Genomic DNA, 20,873 nt, shown 5'->3' on the forward strand with positions numbered 1-20,873 from the left:
CGCTTGCTGTTCTGCAGTGAGCACTTCCAAAAGCAAGCCTGAGAAAAGACTGAACATAGAGCTGAGTCTTTAGGAAAAAAACCGCTGCTTCATTACCTCCTTGTACTTGCATTTCTCACAGCGAGACTGACATTCTTTTGAAACTATAAAAGGCAGCAACAGATAAATTAATGCAATTTTTAGAACAGAGCAATAAAATGCTTTGAAGTAGCAAGCAACTAAAAAAGGAAATCCAACTGCCATTACATCAGATGAATGACAAAGTAATCTAAAAATTGGTTCAAAATTTAGCCTGCCGTATTCTTACATGAGAATATTATTCACTACATGTTTAGTAAAAACTGTTATTGATTCTTAAGACATTTTAAATTTCTCCTAAAGCCTCAGTTCATGAAAGAAAGGATTGTACGTGAGTCTTATTATAGGTTCATGAATGATCAAACATCAGCTATACCTCACTGAGGTTTAAACAAAGTGTTTTTACCTCACATGGTAGAAATTTGTTTCAATATCTGTTTAGCTGCAGGTAAGCACATACTTTATTACTTCTAGCAGCTGATGTATGAAAACTGCTGTGTATTTGAGCATTGAGAGTTGCCACCACATGCATTTCAGTCTTCCTATCTAGTCTTCAAACCTTTCTGACCATAGAAGGTAACTTTATAGACTTCATGTGTAGCCTGGTGGGTCAGCAGCCAGGAAAAAAAAAGAATGTAAATTCTACAGTACCAAATATCCCATCTCATTGACCTAGCTTTTTGGCTTACATAGTCCATATCACATCATATATTCCTTCAATAAAGAGATATTTCCAAATAAGCAGCCATAAAAAGAAACCCCTAAAGAATAGGCCAGCTAAAATGTCACTGCACTAATTAACTCTACTACAGATGTCTTCAAAGACATACCTTTCTCCTCAACAACCGCTTATCAATCATATGTTTAGCTCAAAAAACCATGATTAGAAACTCTGGCCTTCAATTGTTTCTCTAATATTGCTTGCCATCCCAAACAATATTCCATTTTTCAGATGAAATAATGAAGAATTATGTAAACCATCTTTATTTCCCTTTCCTCAGCTTTCTATTTTGCTTAGAATAAATAATAACTTTGCACTTTCCAGACAACATGGTTTTCAACTTTTAATTAAATAACTGTTTTTGCAATTCAAAATCTAGAGCTCACTGTTACAACTCAGAACTGTGACTTCTCTCAGAAAATGTGAAAAATTGCTTTGACACTTAGCAATCTATCCCCAAGGGGCTAAAAAACTTTGCTATGTGCAAAAGGAGTACTTACTGAAGCTAATCTGAACCAATATGGGTTGCCTGTTTCTTATATAGTACTCTTCCAATAGTCAAACCATTTATCATGCTAATATATTGGATTTTCCCACAGATACAAAGCCAGTGAGTGGATTGGGTGTATTTACTGTGAATGACACTGTACACATCAAAGCTTCATTTTAAGATAGGGAGAAACTGAATACCTGAGCATAAGATGAAAAGATTATGTCAGAAGTCTGAAGTGTTTGCTAAATTGCACTGTATTACCTTGCTTCACAAATCAAAACTACGCTGTAATGCTAAGATTGCTTTTGCAAGGCAGAGATTACAAAACCCATTTACAATTGTTGCAAACTGATTTTATCTAAAAGATACTCAGAAAAATAAGAAGAAAGTCACATGAAATTTACTTTGCACCACATCTGTGCCTCCACCAACATAATCAGCTAATGCTAGCTCTCTTCTTTCAAAAGGGGCACAGTTTTACATTAGTAAGAGCTTTGAAAACTCTATGTAAAATATGCAAGTGCTAATAAACATGCCCTTTGTTTACAGCATAAAATGAAAAGCTGGTCAGATTTAACTTTGTATTACAGACTGCCTTTAACTCAATTGAAACTGAAAGACTTGATGAAGACAGATTAATTTAACAACCGCAAGCATTAATTTCTGAAAATACACCTATTGAGAATAGAATCATGAGACCTGGCTATCAGTTGTTTTGTGTTTGGTTTTGTTTATTTTAAAATCTCTGATATCAAATGCTACTGCATTCTATTCACTTTACTTTCCAGGTTTATTCATGTTTCAGAGGACAATGATCCAAAAGTAATACAAGCAGTCATTTAAATACTTAGGTTTTGTGCCAGATCCTCAAGTAGAGATTTTCTTTTAAAAGTTGTGAAGGTCAGCTGTGTAAGTCCTCTTCAGCTGAAAGCTGAGGGAAGAAAAATGTCAGGCTGAGATGTTTTGGAAGACAAAGATGTGATTAATAGAGCTTCTCTTTTGGCATAAGGCAAGAAAAACTAAGCAAAACCAAACCCACAAAGTCACATGCGATTGTTCCATTTATCTCCTACAAAACTTAAAAATTCAATTGCTTGGAAAGGTTCCCAAGACCAGATAGGGCTGGGAAAGATTGGGAGCAGCATGGGTACAAGCCCAACAAGTGCCATAAGAGACATTAACAGAGATTTTAAAGACTTATAGAAATTAAGCATTCCTTCCTTTTAAATAAGGGTAATACTAACTAATACAAAAATGTGGAGAATAAATGTGTGTTTGACAATGGGTGACAGTATGACACCAGAAGAACATCTTTTAATTGTAATTCTTTATAAAATTGAGGGCACTGATATAAACTATACCACACACACACAAACACAAGCTTGCAAATGCACTAGTTAATGTCTGCTTAAGAGGCTCTAAGCACAAAAAGCATTCTAAATATCATTTCCTAACCGAGGGCCTAATTTTACAGTCTTTGAATTATTTAAAAATAGGTTTTGTTGGAAGGTTTTGGGGGATACAATTGTTACAAATAGCATGCAATATCCATGACAACCCTTTTGCATGCTTATGGTTGAAGGAACCAGCTCCAAGAGAAAAATGTTATAGCATTTGCCACCTGAAAAAAGCAGGTTTTGTAATAATTTAAGCCTTACATGTCATCATATGGTTAAGAAGCATCAGTATTTTATTCATGCTAAGACAGGGAAAAAAAGTATTTCCACTCAAAGAATCTTTCCTCTATTTGCAAAGTTTATACAAAAGTCTTCATACAGATTTCAAATTATTTAAGTTTGATGAGTATTCTACTTGAAACATTTCAGCACATTAGTTATTTCTAAATTTATTCATTAAATTGTTTGCTTCCTTAAGCTTCTATGGCTTCAATGAGATCAATTGAGCATCTACTTTCCATTCCACTGGATGCACAATTTTAATTTACTATAGCTGAAGTCCTACAAACATATATTTATCTGGTAATCATATATTATCTGGTAAATCATATTTATCTGGAAGACTTATTTCTACATTCTACCTGCTGAACACCTGCTTTCCTTTCTCATTGTTTTGAAAAGTATTTTGACCTTTATCAGGCATTGTAGAAACCTCTAAGTTTTTCACTATCAGAAAGCTGCAACTGAGCGGCTTGAAGCATTTGCACCCTCGTCTACAATTTTTCTTCCACTGCTTTAAATACCTCTCCTAAATATTTTCACCTAGTATGAAACAGAGATGACACTTGATCTTGGATTTTGGTTTTAGTTTGAAAACTAAAGTTCACATGGCCTGGGAAGATGGCAGAAAAAATATTCTTATTTATCACAGTCTCAGTAATGGTTGGTTTTTCTTCTACATTGTTCTGACAAATCCTTTGCTTCATTTGATTCTTTTTCCAAGAGCAGAGGCTGTATTTTGAGGTATTTGCTGCTATATAAATAGAACAATTTTATCAATACTTACTTTAATTAAAAATATTTTATTAAAGTATTTTCTTTCTCCTTAAAAAATAAAACTTGAGCCCTCTGAGCACAGATACTTATCTTGTATCTAGAATGACACCTTTGCTAGCTTACAGTATTTTTCCAATGGCTTGTTACATTGTAGTTGATTAGGCTTAACCCAACAGTATTGAAGTCCTTGCTTCTATAAACTCTAGGTATTTGTGCAATCTCCATGGAGTCACACATAAAAAGCCTGCTGAAGACTGAAGCAAAGAAGTGCCATCTATGTCCCTTTGATAATGCATCTTCATATTTTAAAATATTTTAAATAGCTTTACTTGGCAAAGCTATCTTCTTGGTAAAGTTATTTAAGTCAGTTTCTCTCAACTTATTCTTACTGACTAAATATATCAAGATGGAGCATGTTTAGACTGCAAGGTCTTCAGGACAGGGACAGTATTATTTTTACAATGTTGGGAAGAACAATGTTAGATCTTTGTGCCCCACTGTTAATTAAATCAGGTACTCTTGTTGCAGAAGATAGATGGGTGAGTATGATCAAAAGTTAGCACTCTGCCTGTTCCTCCTTTTCACTCCAGTATTTATTGGGGTACTTTGGATTTGTTTTAAAAAAAGCAATAACAAAAATGTTCTAAATATTTTTTTTCCTGGAAATGACAGAAGAACAAGCTTGCATAGCTTCCCTTTACCTTAAATAGAAACAAAGCTGATGAGAACAAAAAGCCATTTCCATTAAAATTCAGACCACATAATTTATCAGTTATGTATAGCCATCCTAACAATAGTCTTTAATCAAAAGCATCATTACAATTATCTTATATGCCAAAACAGTAAAGACAGGAAAGGGCAAGTATATCTTAATAAAATTTTCTCTTTTGTCACTGCCCTTTGAAAGCAAATAACCAGTTTTCAATACTAAACAATAACTTACTCATTCTACAAAATTAAGGTAACAAGTAACTTATGTGGAGGGAAGTTCAAATTTTATAATATTGTGGTAATCCTACATATAAATGAAATCAATGCAAATTCATGCCAGGAATATAGAAAGACAGATATGAATATACCAATTGAATGCAGGCCTTTTCTAGCTGAAGCAGAAGAGGAGGAAAAAAAACAGTGGTACTTAGAAATTTCACAATTTACATTTTCATATGTAGGTAAGACTACTCAGTCTTTACAGGGAAAAAGAAAGCAAGCATTACCCACCATTACAGAGAAAAATGCATACATCTGAGGTCCCATCCACCTCAGTGAAGTCAGCAAGAGTTTTGCCATTGATTTAGTGAGAGCTGGATAGACCCTCAGGTGACTGACTACATGAAAATTACTGTCCTGTTCACAGCTTTATTCCCAGTTCACTGAAAAAAAGAGGCCTTTCAAGATACTTGCTACAAGAAGAAATGCCTGCATTCCCTATTAAGTATTTTGATACTCATTCTCACAAATTTACCAAGGAATGTTGCTATTAAATGTAGTGTTCTCAACAGCCAGATCTTAAGACCAGCATGGTACTTTCTGTAATGATTATTAGCTATTATGAGCAGCTTTTAGTTATCTTATTCTTCCCCTTCCTTAGTTATGACTCATTTTCTCCTCTCATAAAAAAGTAAAAGTCATTAAACAGCGGGTTAAGTTTCTCCCTTCTCTGCTTGAGATGGGTACTGTCTATCAAACTGCTTCCTTTAGAAAAACACAAGGACATATATGTCATATTAATAAGTGAGTGGTAGGACAATTAAAATACAAGTGTAAAAGTGTGTTTTATCAGCTACAGATAAACTGGCTGTAATACCAGTTAGCATTGTCATCACTCGGGGTTTTTGTTACATTTGCTGTAACATGATTGTATTGCTATAAAAAATTAATCCCATGATGGTTATGAACAGAAGAAATATTAATCTGCTAAACAGCAAGAAAACACAGGTATCATTCACCCCTGTGCAAACAAAAACAACAGAAAACATCTATGCAACAACAAAAGCCAAAATAAAGACTGACTAAACAAAAAACCATCTTTGCTATAAACTAGCAACACCTGATTTCTAAAATCCTGCTTAATTATAATTTCTGCCTTTCTCTACTAGTTTGATACACAGACAAATACTTACACTTTTGTTTTACTTTCAGTTACAAGAGCTTCGGTTTCAATGTGCTACAGATTTTGCAGTTCAACATCAGGCTAAAAAAAACCAAACCAAAAAACCCAAACAAACAATAACCAACCACACACAAAAAAAGCCCCCACACAAACAACTTCTTGGAAAAGGACTGCCTCAGGAAATGTGATTTTACTGTAGTATGATTCCTCATACACCTGATGCTTTGCAGCACTGTTGAACTCTCAAGTGTTAGCAGACTGTTGAACTCTTGTGGCTCTATTTCATCTCTGGGTTTCATCATTGAAACCCAAATGAAGTCAATGAAAGTGTGCCAAAGCACATTTACTAGTATCCTGCTAAGTGACAATGTCAGGAAGACTACTCACAGGGTGGGGAACAAGGGGGAGGCAAATGCTTAGTTTACTAAAACGTAGAACTAAGATCCCCTCTGAAAACAGACTTAAATTTCTAAGCCTAAGATTCCGGAACTCAAGTGCTCAGCTTCCCAAATTCATCCGACCACTACAAAACAACAGGGAGTCAATCTCCTAGAACAACAAAATCTGCTCCACCAACCTTTCATCACCTCCCTGCACATTGCTTTCCTTCTTCAGGAGACTTTTCCTTCCAACCTCCATCACTCATATATATGAGGTAAGATTTCTCCTCTTTTGCCTACCCACAGGAAACCAGACTGACCCTCCCATCACTCTTCAGAAAAGTCTGCCTATGCTACTGCTTCGTTGTTCCCTTCTTCCAAGCTTTCTGCATCTGGAAAACAAAGCCATTTTAAGAAGTAGTATTTCTTAAAGCACAGTCAGTCTCATTCCTCAGAGCTGATCTAATATGAGAGAGTAAACATAGTCAAGACAAACAATACAACAGATGCTACTACTCTATATATTCCATGCTGCTGGCTCTAGCTTCTTGCCTGTAGAAGCAGCTGCCTGTCACTTCCTACCCTCCAGTATGGGCATTGGCTTAAAGCCATCTTCATATAAGAAGTTTTACATTTAGAAAACAGATTTAACAAACTCTTTAGCATTTCATAAGCATAACAGGAAGGTGTGACATTTAAACATTAATCATAGAGTTTCATCCATTTCCAGGTGCTTTTTCCCCCATCATCTGCTCAGTAGTAGGTTTGTATTTTTCAAACAAATACACTGTTTGCAGCACTGCATAAAATATTGTATGCAATAACTTTACAAAGTTGACAAAAGGTTGTGAATATGCTAATAAAAACCTTATTTTTGCAGTCACAGCAATACAACATTAATACTGCTGCTCATGGGGCATCCACCGTAGTTCATGTACGTATTTAGTTTTTAGGACCTGCAGTAAGCTGCCCTATAGTCCACAGCACTTCACTCCCATGTAAGCCCTTTTCTCACTCAGACTGTAAAGCATCTTGTGTTCCTAATCTCGCCTCCAAAATATTGACCCTTTCCATTACACCTAATGTTTTGGTTGTTCTGATGTGACACAGAACACATACTGTATAGAACATACTAAGTGCATTATATACTATACATTTATTATACTAAATGAGTTAGCAGGCTTAAGTGTTACCTGAGCATGGTCTTACCTTCTTCACAAGTAAGCAGGGTTAGCATTCGCCTTTGAAGGTTTATGTTTTTGAACTGACAAGTCAAGATACAGAATACTTGCTAGAGGGTCCTTGAATTGGTGTTCTTTCTGAGTCTTCAAACACAGACATGAGAAAATGCAAGAGAAACAAAACAACTGATTTGGCTATAAGAAGTCCATAAAACTCAAGCTTACTGCCACACAGCAAGGTAAGGCAGCCACTGCCAAACTACTCTAGTTATGCATAAACTACCCCAACATTCAGCTGCTACAGAATTTCAGGTTTATTTTTTCCTTTTTACAGAAACTCAGGAATAAGAAAAATAATACAGCTTTAAAAATAGATTACTTAAATAATATTAAATAGCCAATTATTCCTCAATGCTGTACCATCTGCTCAGTACTAAACATCCATCCCTACTTGCAGTGTTGCAAAAAATGTCATTAAATATCTGCAAGTTGAGTTACTGGTTAAAAACTTGACTCCAAGAATGTAGTAGAATTTACAAAACTTAGCCAAGCTTAGAAGCCCATTGGTACAGACATTGTACAGAACCATGTACAGACACACCTTCTCACTTCTGGAAATTTAGGTATGGAAGTAATTTACCATTTCTTTAAAAAAAAAAGTTGAATTAATGATATAAAGGCAAAGGCTTGCTTCCTTCCTTTATACAGTTGCTCTGTCTACATTTCATTAGTAAAAGAACCCATAGATTATCCACCATTACCAGCCTCAGTCTTTCCAAAATAAATGGAGAATTCCTACCAATTTTGTTTCCAGATCAGATGTAGAACACCCACATAAAACTTTTCTTGAGATATACTCTTCTAGTCTGTTCACCTTCAGAAAGTTTATTGTAGATAATTAGCTACATGGACTTGGGAAGATGCACTACATACAGTTGCTTCCAATTCCAGGAATCCAAGAAACATATGTTTGTTTATAAGTGCCCCTACAAGTGTTTCTAAGAAATTCCTCCCCCAACCCCCACTTTTTTTTTTTAAAGGTTCAGAATAAATTTGGGAAAAAGAAGGATTTTAAATTCACTCTAACTTGTTCAACAATACAAGAAGCATTTAAACATCCTTGACAGTAAATCCCACTGATTTTACTTTAAACAAAATTTTTGGAACAAAAATCAAGCTGCCAAAACAAGAGCAGCACCTTGGATGTCATCCTTTTCTGCATAATAATGAACTTAACTTTTCCTTGAAAACTACTAAGGAAACATACGGATAATTTCAGAAAAGTGTCACAAAGCAAAGCCTTACAGAGGAAAGTAAAAATAAACAATATCCTCTTCTCTTCAATCATCCCATTAGAATAGCAACAGAATATAAACTAAACAAGAAAGCAATTGGTCATACTCATGGAAAAGTCACCAAAAGAGTTGCAACCAAACTTTACAGTATTATGGTAACAGAAAAGATCACAAAACTCTCCCTATAATTTGCTACAAAGCTGAAGTAAAGCTTGTCATGTAAAACTAGACAATTATATGCCTTCTTTTTTGTTGAAAGAGTACACACAATAGTATCTCATTATGTAAGTACAAAACTGCTTGGCAGCCATTTGAGGGCAATGTGCTAGGGTTTGGGGCCAGGGTGCGAGGAAGGGGAACAGCAAAACACAGGATGTTACTTAAAGGATCTGTAGTGCTATGTGCTTGAGTCTAATCAATCCAAGTAACTTTGATCTCATAAGGTCATAACTAAAATTATTACTTATTTTTTGTAGATTTAGTACCTACCTCTGAAAGCACTAGGGATATGCTCCTTTTGCAGTCTACCAGGTATTATTCAGCCACTTTCCCACACAATTTCATGTATCTTAACTCTTTTCATTTACTGGATAATACAATGCATGACCTTGCATTCCTTTTCTCCAAGAAGACTCCAAGCATTCACTGCAAGAAAGACTGTCAACAGGAGTGCTACGTGTACTATTGTTTACAGTGCTGTTCACCACTGTACCTTGGGAGTAAAGAGCGATAATTTAAACAAAGGCCATTCATAACTTCCATGTTGTTAAGGTTTGGTTAATCCCTCATCCTTGTCCCTAGTAACCCTTTTTAGCTACATTTTCTGCAGGCCAGCTACGAGTTTACAGCAGGGTCCCTTCCCACATGAGTACTACTGGGACCATCAAGTTGTGAATTGTGTTGCTAAAAGCCCAGCCATCATACAGTCTCAGTCACTACTCAGAAAAAGCAGTATTTGTCATTAGCAGCTGTCCTAAACAGATTTCTTCATTTTCTATGCCTTGCATAGCCCCTTCCACACTGTCCATCATTTAAAACTCACTACAGAACAACTTTCTCACCTCCGCGCCATCATCTTACATCACACTCAGCTATCACATGACCTTCACAGATGTTTATGCTTACCTCTGTTCTACAGTTAGTATTACTCATCTGTATGTATAAAAAAATCTTGATTACTGAAATCAAATAGAAAAAAATTCTCCACTGATGTTAACTAAAGAAAAAATGTGATCCTCAGTGTTTTGAAACTAAGAATATTTCAGGATTTTAAAAAATATTGGTTTTTTTTAAAATAGCGTAATAATTGGGAATACATTTCCTAACTTTCTGTTATTCCTACATGACAAACATTCCCATCCATCAAAGACAAAAGCTTCTTATCAGTGATCAAAATACATTGTCTACTTGTTTGGATCAGTCTCCAACTTTTAACAGCGGCACAAACAGCAGCCTCATGCTGCTTCAGGAAGCAGAGATGCTAAGAAGCACAGTGCTGATACGCAAACTGTGCTCACCCAAGCTGTGCAAGCCTTGAAGCAGTGTAACCATGCCTATAAAACTTCATATAATCCTTGCCAGTTCTGATCACAACCGAAATACATACCATACCCAGGCTCTGCTGGATAGTGATAACAGAACTGTTCTGACCCAGTCTGCATCCACCTAAGGTCCCTGCAGCACTTTCTAGCCTTCACTGAATTCCACATCAACTGGTATTTTGTCTTGCGAGGATTGAGATACATAGCAACTCTCAAAAATGCATGTGGCTCATGGGGCCATTTGCCTGAGAGAGTTTAAACTAATTTGTTTGGACAGTTGCCAGGAATCTAAGCTGCCAGTTTAACTAAAGCCCACTGCTTATGTTGAAGCGGTAGGTAGCCATCTGAGAAGAGCTAGAATTTTAGCCAAACAGCTTTCAAACCTAGTTGATTTAATTGAGAGGGAAAAGTGCTTTTAAGATGCCAAGAATCTCTTTATGAGTTGTTCCAGTTTGCCATCAATAGGAGTAGGCAAACATTTGTATTACTCATAACAGTGACTTAACAATACTCTTAATTAGTTACTTTTCTAGGATCAAAGAGAATTTTTTTTTTTAAATAATGTTCTCCTTTTTAGCAGGTCTCTTTAATGTGTAGAAGCACAAATATTTTGTCTGAATAAACATTATAATAGTTTGTCAAAAAAGATTGAAAACTAGACACTGAGATGTAAAAACATTGCTTCTCAAACTGAATACTGTAGTAAAACATTTGTCTTAAAGTCAATTATACAAATTATTAGTGCATCTAAATGGTTTAAGTAAATGTCAGAAGTGGTTTTATGTGACATGAGTGTCAGTTGACTCCCTAACATAGCAGTGTGTTTAGTATTTTATAATACATCTTTGTTCCACAGCTCAGAAGTCTGCAATTTTGTCTCCTGAAAAGCATTGCAGAATTGGGTATACTAAAGGAAAATGCTGTACGCTACAAAATTCAAGAGTTCACCATTTAATGTAACAAAGCAGATTGAAAAAAGGAACTGGAATTAATTCAAGTAATAATGACAGGCTAGGACTGTGTATATATATTAAAAAAAGAAAAACTTTCCTTAATAAAACATACTGATTTGGAAAAGCCTCTGATTTCTATAAATCTGTCCACCAATTCAAATCAGCACATCTTGAAAAAAAAGTTTTTACACACGAGAGCAATATTCAGTTTTGTAAATTGTTTCTGTTACTATCTCACTTATCCAATAAAGATCCAGGGGGAAAAAATCATATTACTGAGTAGCAAATACTATAGAAACTACACCTAAAAAAACCCAACCCAACAATGAGACATTGTTTCAACAGAAGCTACGTAGATACAACCGTGTTGGTCAACCTTGCCTTGCAGAAGTAACAGAAAAGATACTCGTAGGACTAATTTTTCTTTTTTTCAAATGCTTGCCTATTATTATTAAAGTTCATGGGAACACATAATAGCAATTATTAAAAAATACTGTAAATGAAAGTAGCTAAACATATTTTTCCTAACATTATTCAGACCAAACATCAGCACTGGTCATGCTTCGCATCCAGGCTCACAATTGGTTGTAAGAGTAGTTTCAAGAGAAAACTCATCTGATTGCAGGTTGTTACAGAATACCCAAGAACGTAGACACAATCAATATGTTCATGGTTCATGGTAACGTATCTAACTTCAGATTTGGCTCCAAGACAGGGATTGACCCAATGACCTTCAGAGATCCTTTACATCGTCAATTATTCAGTGATTCTATGAAGGAAAACTGAAAACACATGGCAACACTTTACCCCAATTTATTATTATTCTATTTATACCTCAATATTGCCCTCTGCTGATGTTTATACTGCTTGATCACTTGCACAGGAAAATTGCAAGGCTCTGTTATGTGAATGCTTTAACACTTTTCCTGCAAATGAAGGAAGGAAACAATTGAAGAATATTCTTGTTCTATAATATTCAAATCAGTACAGCAGGCTGAATCTCTAAGTTGATGTCAGAAAACATAAGTGATCAATACCTTTACCAGGTCAGTTTGGAAGGTGTACATATATATATTTAAGGTCAAAGCAGGTCTCTTGTGCCTCATGCAATATAAGTTTAGGATACTTCACAGCAGCCTTCACAGTTACAGAACAACCTTATCCAGAGTACGTGAAAAGCTCCAAAGAGAACTATCAGCCTTCCTTGCTACAATAATAGCAAGTCTGCACAGATAACTTGAAGGCAGAGATTAAAAAGGATATGACAGAGAAAACTCCCAAACCTGGAAGATCAGAGGGATCAGAAGAATTAGTAGCCATTCATCTCAGCTGCCTGAGCTATAGCTTTACATACACATAACTGTGCAACTGATAGAGAACATAGTAAACTTGTTATAATCTCGTGTAAAGAAAGGATTTTGGTGTATTTTATTGTCATTAACTCTTGTCAGCTTCTGTTTAGGAGGGCAACATCAAAAGTGCTTTTAAGACACAATTAAAATGGATATTTGTAATAGTTTTTTGTTTGTGTTACATTTGATTAAGACAAAGGATTTATGCCTCAACAATATTTAGTTATTAACTAGTTAAAAGTGTTTCTCCTTGAAGTTTTGTTTTCAGCACATTATGAATTATCATAAATACACCTTGAAATTGAAAAATAATCTGCTGAGGTGCAAGTGCGAGCCCCTCTTTACCCAATGAGATAATAATCAGAAGGAGCAACTTGTGAAAGTTGCATTTTCCTTCATTTAAATCATCTGCTCTGTATGCCTGCATAGTCACTTGACCGATATAAATAAACTTTTACTCATACATGCAGAGGCAACATAGTTCTGGGAGTTTCTTTACTGGCTTCTGAATCAACAGAATTCTTGATTAAGTTCCAGCAGCAGCTCTATTAGTGGTGAAGTGCAAGCTGGAAAGAACACAACTTGACTTTACATCCCAGGCTGAGCTTGCAGATAGAAATGTAGTTTTATTTATAAACATACTGCATCATGGGTGACAATTCCAGCAGCAGAGGACTACAAGACACTAACAGTACCACTGCTGCCCTTTGGCAAATGAAATCTGCCCTGTACTCTGGGCAGACATCCATATACAGCTTATTGAGAGAGGCCAGCTTCATTCCTCACACTATTCAGTCTTACTTTGAGGATGACAGATACTGTTCTATTAATTCGCAAAACTAAGAATTTCCAGCCAGTTTGCAATACAGTATTCCTAGCTTGGTAGCTTGCTACCGCTGTGATCTATAGCCTAGATCCCATTAACAATATGGGTTGAGAATATTATTTCCAATATCTCCCTGTATAATGACCCTGACATATCAGGGAATACTGATTTTAAAAGATGCCTTGAGAAGGGGGACAGGGATGCCTGGACACACGCACACAAAAAAAGCCCAACCTGAAAACTGTACATTATTTTTCTTTCTAAATGCTGTTACCTGCTTCTGGGAAGTTACAGTTAACAGGTACTTTTTCCATTAAATTACTTTTAAATGGATATTCATTGCTGCTCACACACCAGCATTATTCTCTTGCCACATGGTTTTAGAAGTTGAGCAAGGAAGTATACTCAGAGCAACACATAGAAATAGGTTCCAAATTATCTAGTGAACCAGTGCCTAGAATACCTCTTAACATCTTAAAATAACATTTGCTCCTGGCTGGTAACAGTTACTGGTTCTCTTCCAGTCTGAGGCCTTAATTCAAGAAGATAGCTAGGCATATGTCTAGTCAAGTTAAGGATCCATGTCTCTACTTACATGTATCACATTAATTGTAAACTTAAGTTACATGTTGATAGGAGGTATGAAAACAGTCTTCAAGTATGGCATCCATCCACATTACTTCTCAAATAACTGAACAAAATGTCCCTGGCCTTCTAAGAAAAACGTGGAAATAAACACATCAAGTGCTAGACAGAAACACAGAAGAGACATTTCTTAAATTAATAGCTAGACTCACATTGTGCTGTTACACTGGAGCTTTAAAGTAATCTGACTTATGTTTTTCATCCACAATGTAAGATGATAAAAAAATAAAGTGTTTCTTGTTATTAATAGTAGGGTGCATTTTACAACATTATATAGAATCATTGGCATAAAGGTAAAGTTTTAAAAGTTCACTTTTTCTTCTTGGGATGAAATAAATTATAGAAAATATACCTACCTCACAATTAGTAATTAGATCCAGCAGATTATTAGTTTCCATCTTGGGGGGGGGGGGGAGGAAAATTACTTTTTTCCCCCAGGACCCAAAGTTGTTAGTGTGCCCAACAAAAATTAATGACTTATTTTTTAAGAAGAAAGGGTTGTTAATAAAACATTAGCCATGGGGGAAGGAGGAAGGGGGGCATGAAGTTATATGAGAAACAACACTGGTGAGAACATAAAGTAAGCCTTAGTAGAGTCCCAGCACCTCTAACAATAACACTGTGGTTAGGAGTAAATACTGTTTCACCGGTAGCTATGTATTCTAGCAGGGTTTCTATTAAGGTAAAAGGAAACATCCATGAAATCTAAGTTTACAAAAATATAAATAGAAAAGTTAGGTTACTTACAGCTTATTATTTTAAGTGTATTATTATTATATAGTATACTACAAAATTTACATTAAATATAATGTAAAAATGTAAGGAACGAGAAAATAGATATCTCTGTGTGTGTACATATACTTTATTTCAAAATACAAATACTTATTTTGACACTCCTCAATAAAAAAAAATTCTCTTAAAAGGTTGTGGAATAAGCTTTTAATGGCTTTAAATGCTTACTCAGAAAAATATTGAAAAGCCAGCTTTCAAAAAAAAAATCAACACAGGACCCAAACGTCCAAGCTTGAGTGTCCTGTCCACATCTTAAACTTTACATATTCAGAACATCTACGCAGTCAGGAACTCCAAAGGATTTATGAATTAAAACAAACCATGCCCAGTGTCTGCAACATCCATGACATTCAACCTTCTCCTCATGCAGACTTGGGAGTTTGCTCTCTCTGTTTTCAAGCACACTAGATATAGGATTTGAGTTTTGAGAAGATTTCTGTGTGCTGCAAAAGAGTTGGGGTTTGTTTGTTTTTTTTAATCTAGATCTGGGGTATATGCAGTCACAGGCTATTAAACAGATTTTTCTGATGTCCTTTGGCAGGAGAGTGCTCTGTCCACAAAAAGTAAGGGCACTGATCTCTTTAAATATTGTCACTTTAAGAACTTAAACAAAATTGGAAAGACCTCTGTAGAAGAAAAAAAAGAAGAGAGACAGAAGAAAAGTAAATCATCAAGGAAGAGACTATGGATGTTAGAGACATGAAGATTAACTGTTTTTTCTATTTATTTTCTATGTATAGAAGTCAGTATATAGTTTATATTATAGGTCACATTAACAAATAGGACATTGAAAACCCAGCCACCTCCAGGAAGAGAGAAAGATTTGTTGACATATTCCCAAAAGCTTTCTTCATCTTCAGGCTGATTCTCAGGCTTCATCCTTCCTGAGAATTTCAGCACACACAAGTGTTCATTTTTATTTTTGGAACTGACTTCTACACTCACGTACCTACATGTATAATGTGTTTTCCTTTTCTTAAGCTTTCTGTTAAAAACCTTTGGGGTTTGGGGTTTTTTGTGTGTGGGGGGTGTGTGTGTGGTGGTGGTGGTTGTTTATTTAATAAAGCATGCACATATTTCAGAATTGTGTTAACAGTGGTACAAAACAAAGAGGAGATATTTTAAATAAGATGCAGTCCTTCCAGTGCTTTCATAACATTTTCAAAAGTGCAATTATAGTAGAAAACCACACTTATTTCTGTATCTCCTCTGTAGTCTTTTCTTACCTTTGATTTTCAGTACAGAAATATTCAACTGAATATGGAGAGCATATTTTAAGCTTTTTAATAAAAATAACTGTCATTATTCAATATTATTTTATGTCAAAGTACTTATCAAAAATTATATGAAAAAAATTTATCAAAAAGGACTAGATGATATTGGAGATGCTAGATCTCTGTGTTCTTGGGCTGGCTACTAACATCTCTGTTAAAACATTAGGTAATTTTGATCTATGTATTGATAAATATCATTTCAAAGAACGTGATATCAAAACTCAGGAGTCCTAGAAGACAACTTTGGCAAAGAATAATTGGTGTAGTCTCCATCTTAAATTTTTATTTTCTTTTTAACACTTTTGCTCTGTTCAAGTGCAAGCTTTTGTAGAGCTACTTTAAAAAGAGATAGAATACAGAATGGCAAAATTACTGAAGTCCACTGTAAGTAAATTAGGAAAGAACTCATCTCTCTCACTAGGTGTAAATCTGATTAAAATCTTAAAGACACTAATTCATCCTAGGCAACCATTTATCCTAGAAATCAGTGACAGCTTCATTCTTTAAGTTTCAGCACAGCAATTTCATCTGATAACACTAGTCTTGCGTATAATCCTCGCTTGTCCTAATATTGTCAATATGACATGCATTTTAAAACTGTAATGCCTGAAAAAACCCAAACTGTCATCCATGAAAAAGCCTTCACCAGGAAATGGGGGAAAGCAGAAATCTGCCTTTGCTAAGTAGTTCTTTGTATATGAGGTGTTTATAATTCAAATAAACTTTATTATTGAACAATTAAGTGTTTATCAATCACACCTTCCTGGAACAAGAAAACATATTTTTGACATGCTGGAACATACTAAGTCCAAAGAAAAAATATAAAACCAACAAGACAAACAAACGACTCCAAAAGGCTGTAACTAGAAAAATACTAACTTAACTCCACAGTATAAACCCAAACTCTCCATAAACAGAATGCAGGATGGTGACTCTGAAAATGAATCATTCTTTTTGTTGCCTGAAGGTGGCAATAATGATACCGTACTCACAAAGCATTTCATGACAGTTTTACTTTTAGAACCTTTGTGAATTTTCAAAGCATTAAAAAAAATATTATAGAATTGCATTTGTACTGTTAACTTTTTATGGCACTATTCATTTTCCATTAACCCCAGAGAGGACAGAATGAGAGTCTCCTGCATCCTACAGCTGCCTCTCTACAGTTTTCTATGAGAAATTTTATGAAGCAAAGCAAAACTAAGAGTGTACTGTTTCTGTGATTTTTTTTTTTAAACTACAGTCTCCTACCTCATAATCAAAGCTACATGTAATACACAGAATGTAGAAGGCTATCAGTGCAAAAACTCAAAAAACCCAAACAAAATAAACAAACCCTAAACCAGAAAACCAAAACCAACCCAACCATCCTTTGAAAGCCAACCATGAACTATATGGGGCCAGGGCGTGTTCTGCATCCACAGAAAACTAAACAGAAATGCTTCCCCACATCGCACAGGAAGAAGGATACTGAAAAGAAGTACAGCTATAGTCTCAGCTCCACAATATTCCCGAGAGTACAGTGATATTACATTATGTGCAACCCAAGCAAACTACAACCAATAATAAAGAGAAGTAGAGCTGTACAAAGCTGAAATACTTGGAATACTACTGCTAGGTAAGACGATCTGCAGAGTAACAGTTTTAAGTCTTGCTGAATACACTACAGTATTTAGATTAAGTCTAGTGTTATACCATTTTTCATGTAAGTTATTTGGACTTTTCAGGACTGCAGGGTACAAGTGAAATTTTTAACACTAGCTACTGATGTTAGAAATTGAAATTCAAGTTACTTTACTATTAGTGTTTCTGATGGCAGGAATTCAAATAAGCATATGGTTGATAAAGGCTTGCAATGAGTCAACAGACAAAGAGGGATTAGGAAGAAGTCAGCAGTACAGTTAAGCATGAAATGTAAGCATCTCAGGGTTTTGTACCTTAAATAAAAAAGCATTCTCTCTCCATCTTCACATACTCAACTTCTTGCAAAACACAAACTATCACAAACATACCTTAAAGCTTTTGCTTGCAAAACAATTCTTTAGATCTAGGTGACAATCTAACTCAGTAGGACATAAATATCAGTTAAAAAAAAGACAATCATTTGAAGAATCACAAACAACAACAAAAGTTACTAATCCTGGCAGCATAAAACAATACAGGTTTTAGTAGCTATACAAAAAACCTTTTTTTTAATCTGTAAAAATACACCTTTGAGTACAGCTTTAACATGAAGCAGTAAAGACCATCCACTCTTACAGCTCTGTTTTGCTATGTTCCACATTACATTATTAAAAGAAAAGGAGCTAACTTTGCAAGAAAAATATACTTGTAATGTTACCCAATGTACATTTAATATGGCCTACTTCAGCCTTCCTTACCAGCAAGACAGAAACTCCTAACACCACAGCATATCAAGTTTGAGATACTCAACTAACTAAATGGTCTCTGGAACTACTACAATATTAAACTACCTAACATAACAGCTAATATACCTATTAGCTCCCTTTTTAACACTTTCTAAAGCAAATTTAGAAAACAAAAAACCACCCCAGCATTTTACTAAACTTCCTTACTATCTCTTCAAAATAGACATAACCATGTCAGGGCCTTAAGTGGATTAATAAATTTCAACGGCCCTGACCAGCGCCACCTGGTGCATCCTGCCACACCCCTGCCTAGAGCCCAGGAGCTCCATTTAAGCTCAGCCCAGGACCCACTGTCCTTACCTGAATTATACTGTAAAAGTGTTAAGTTTTTAGCTTAGTCATAGCTAGGTCCCTGTCTAGGTGTAAATACTCCCTTGATCTGGACCTTTGCCTGAGGACTGATTTCCACCTTGACCTTGAGTCATCATAAAGGACCTACCTGGTAATCTACTAGGCTGTGTCAGACCCTGCCTCACCAACTGGCACTTTTATCTTGATCTCAGATCTGGCTCATGACTGTGAACTTGCCTAATGTCTGCCCTACTCAGGTACTCTGGAGTGGGTTTCACTGGCAAAGCTCCTGCCCTGCTGCCTGTACATGCTCAGCTCCTGGGTTCCCTCTCTGAGGCACAGCAGCCCTTGCTGCTCCCTGATCCACAAAGCTGAGCTCTTCAAACTGCTAATGCTGCACCTCCTTCCCCCCCCCCCCCCCCTCCAGCTTGGAATGGTAAAATCAATAAGTGACTTGGAGTGATGGTTCACACTGCTAAAATGGAATTAAATTGCACTCTGAAGATTTCTAAACCATAACTATTTTTACTAAAAAAAAACAAACAAACAAACCTTGAAGAAAAGTTAATTATTTGAATAATCAAAAGTAAAGAAACTTTGCTAAAATACCCTTCACTGACCATCCAATTGTTCTAAATGGAGGCCTATTTATTTAATCATACACACCTCAAACACAAATGGTTATTTGCTTGCAAAGAGTAGTAGTCAGGTAGGTAGAGGCCTTTTTATTATGTTATTAAAGTAGCTTAGTTAGGCTCACTTTTCATACCTGAAAAGGGTTAAATTATATGTGGTAATAAAGTTCTAAAAATATTTTTCACTGTCTACATAACACATCACAAGTGGAAGTTCAATTTGCTACAGGTTATATTTATATCTGGTTTTTTGACATTGATAACAATCCAAGTTTAAAGCAGTAATTTAATTTTTTATAATAAAAAATTTCAATGAAATAAAAAAAAGGCAGCAGCAGGAAAAAGTCTCTTTTCTTTAAATGTTCCTAAGCACTTAAAGTAAAAAAAAAACCAAAAGCTCTTTTCACTAGAACAATATTTTATACATTAAAGAAGTTCTACATACCTGATAGTGACTTATTGTTATCAGTGTATTTTGAAAAAAGGAGTCTTCATGCTTCAAACAATATAGAAGTCAACCGTTTGCATAGTTTCATTTTTGGTCCAAATTGTTTCAACATTAATGAAAGTATCTAAAAGCAGTTTCTTTGGGAAAAATCAGCCTATAAATCAGAAAAGTGGGCTTAGAAACTCTATTAATTAGCATCTTGCTCTGCATAATGTTGGTTTTGCCATGTTTTTAATGAACAAAGCACTCCTTCATTACTATTAATTTTAATGTTACCTTGCTTTGCTGCCACATAAAGACCTATATAAGTTAGAGAAATGCTAGTTACACTTCATTGGACCAGGTAACCCAGTTCAAAATAATTAGTGCATAAATAAAAATAAAAAGTTGAGGTTCAAGATGTTAAGTAATTAAAAGTATCACATGCTTTGGCTTCAGAGAACAGGTGACACTACAAGTAAGCTAGTCATTACTGCTATAATATATACTGTTACAGTAATTCGCAATTTTTAAAATAAAATTTAGTAATTTAATGCTTTATATTTGTGACTATCAGTTCAGTCAAAATTCTGTATTCTGTCAATGATTATCTATAGGACAAAATCAAGTTGCTTTAGGGTTTAATAGGCTGTGTAAGCAATAGGTCACAGATTTGTTGTTTTAGTATTCTTAGTAGAAGTGTGCCAGAGGATCTCTTAGTCTTACTACCCTTTCATTTTCCTTGGTACAGCTGCAAAAATAACTAAGATTGGTCACATGTTATTATGCATGCAGTGTTTTATCTGAATACATTAGTGCATCTGCCATCAAAATTGGGAGAAAAACAATTTAGGAACACAGTTTTGTAATTTCTTCTTTACTCATGCACCTCCATGTGGCTGAGTGCCTCAAAAACCAAGTTCCAGGATCAGGGCCTAGGTTCAGATTCAGTATTTATAATTAAAAACACTTTTGTGTTTGGTTGGAAATCTTT

This window comes from Phalacrocorax carbo, chromosome 5 (assembly GCF_963921805.1).
Source record: "Phalacrocorax carbo chromosome 5, bPhaCar2.1, whole genome shotgun sequence".
In the NCBI taxonomy this organism is placed as follows: Eukaryota; Metazoa; Chordata; class Aves; order Suliformes; family Phalacrocoracidae; genus Phalacrocorax; species Phalacrocorax carbo.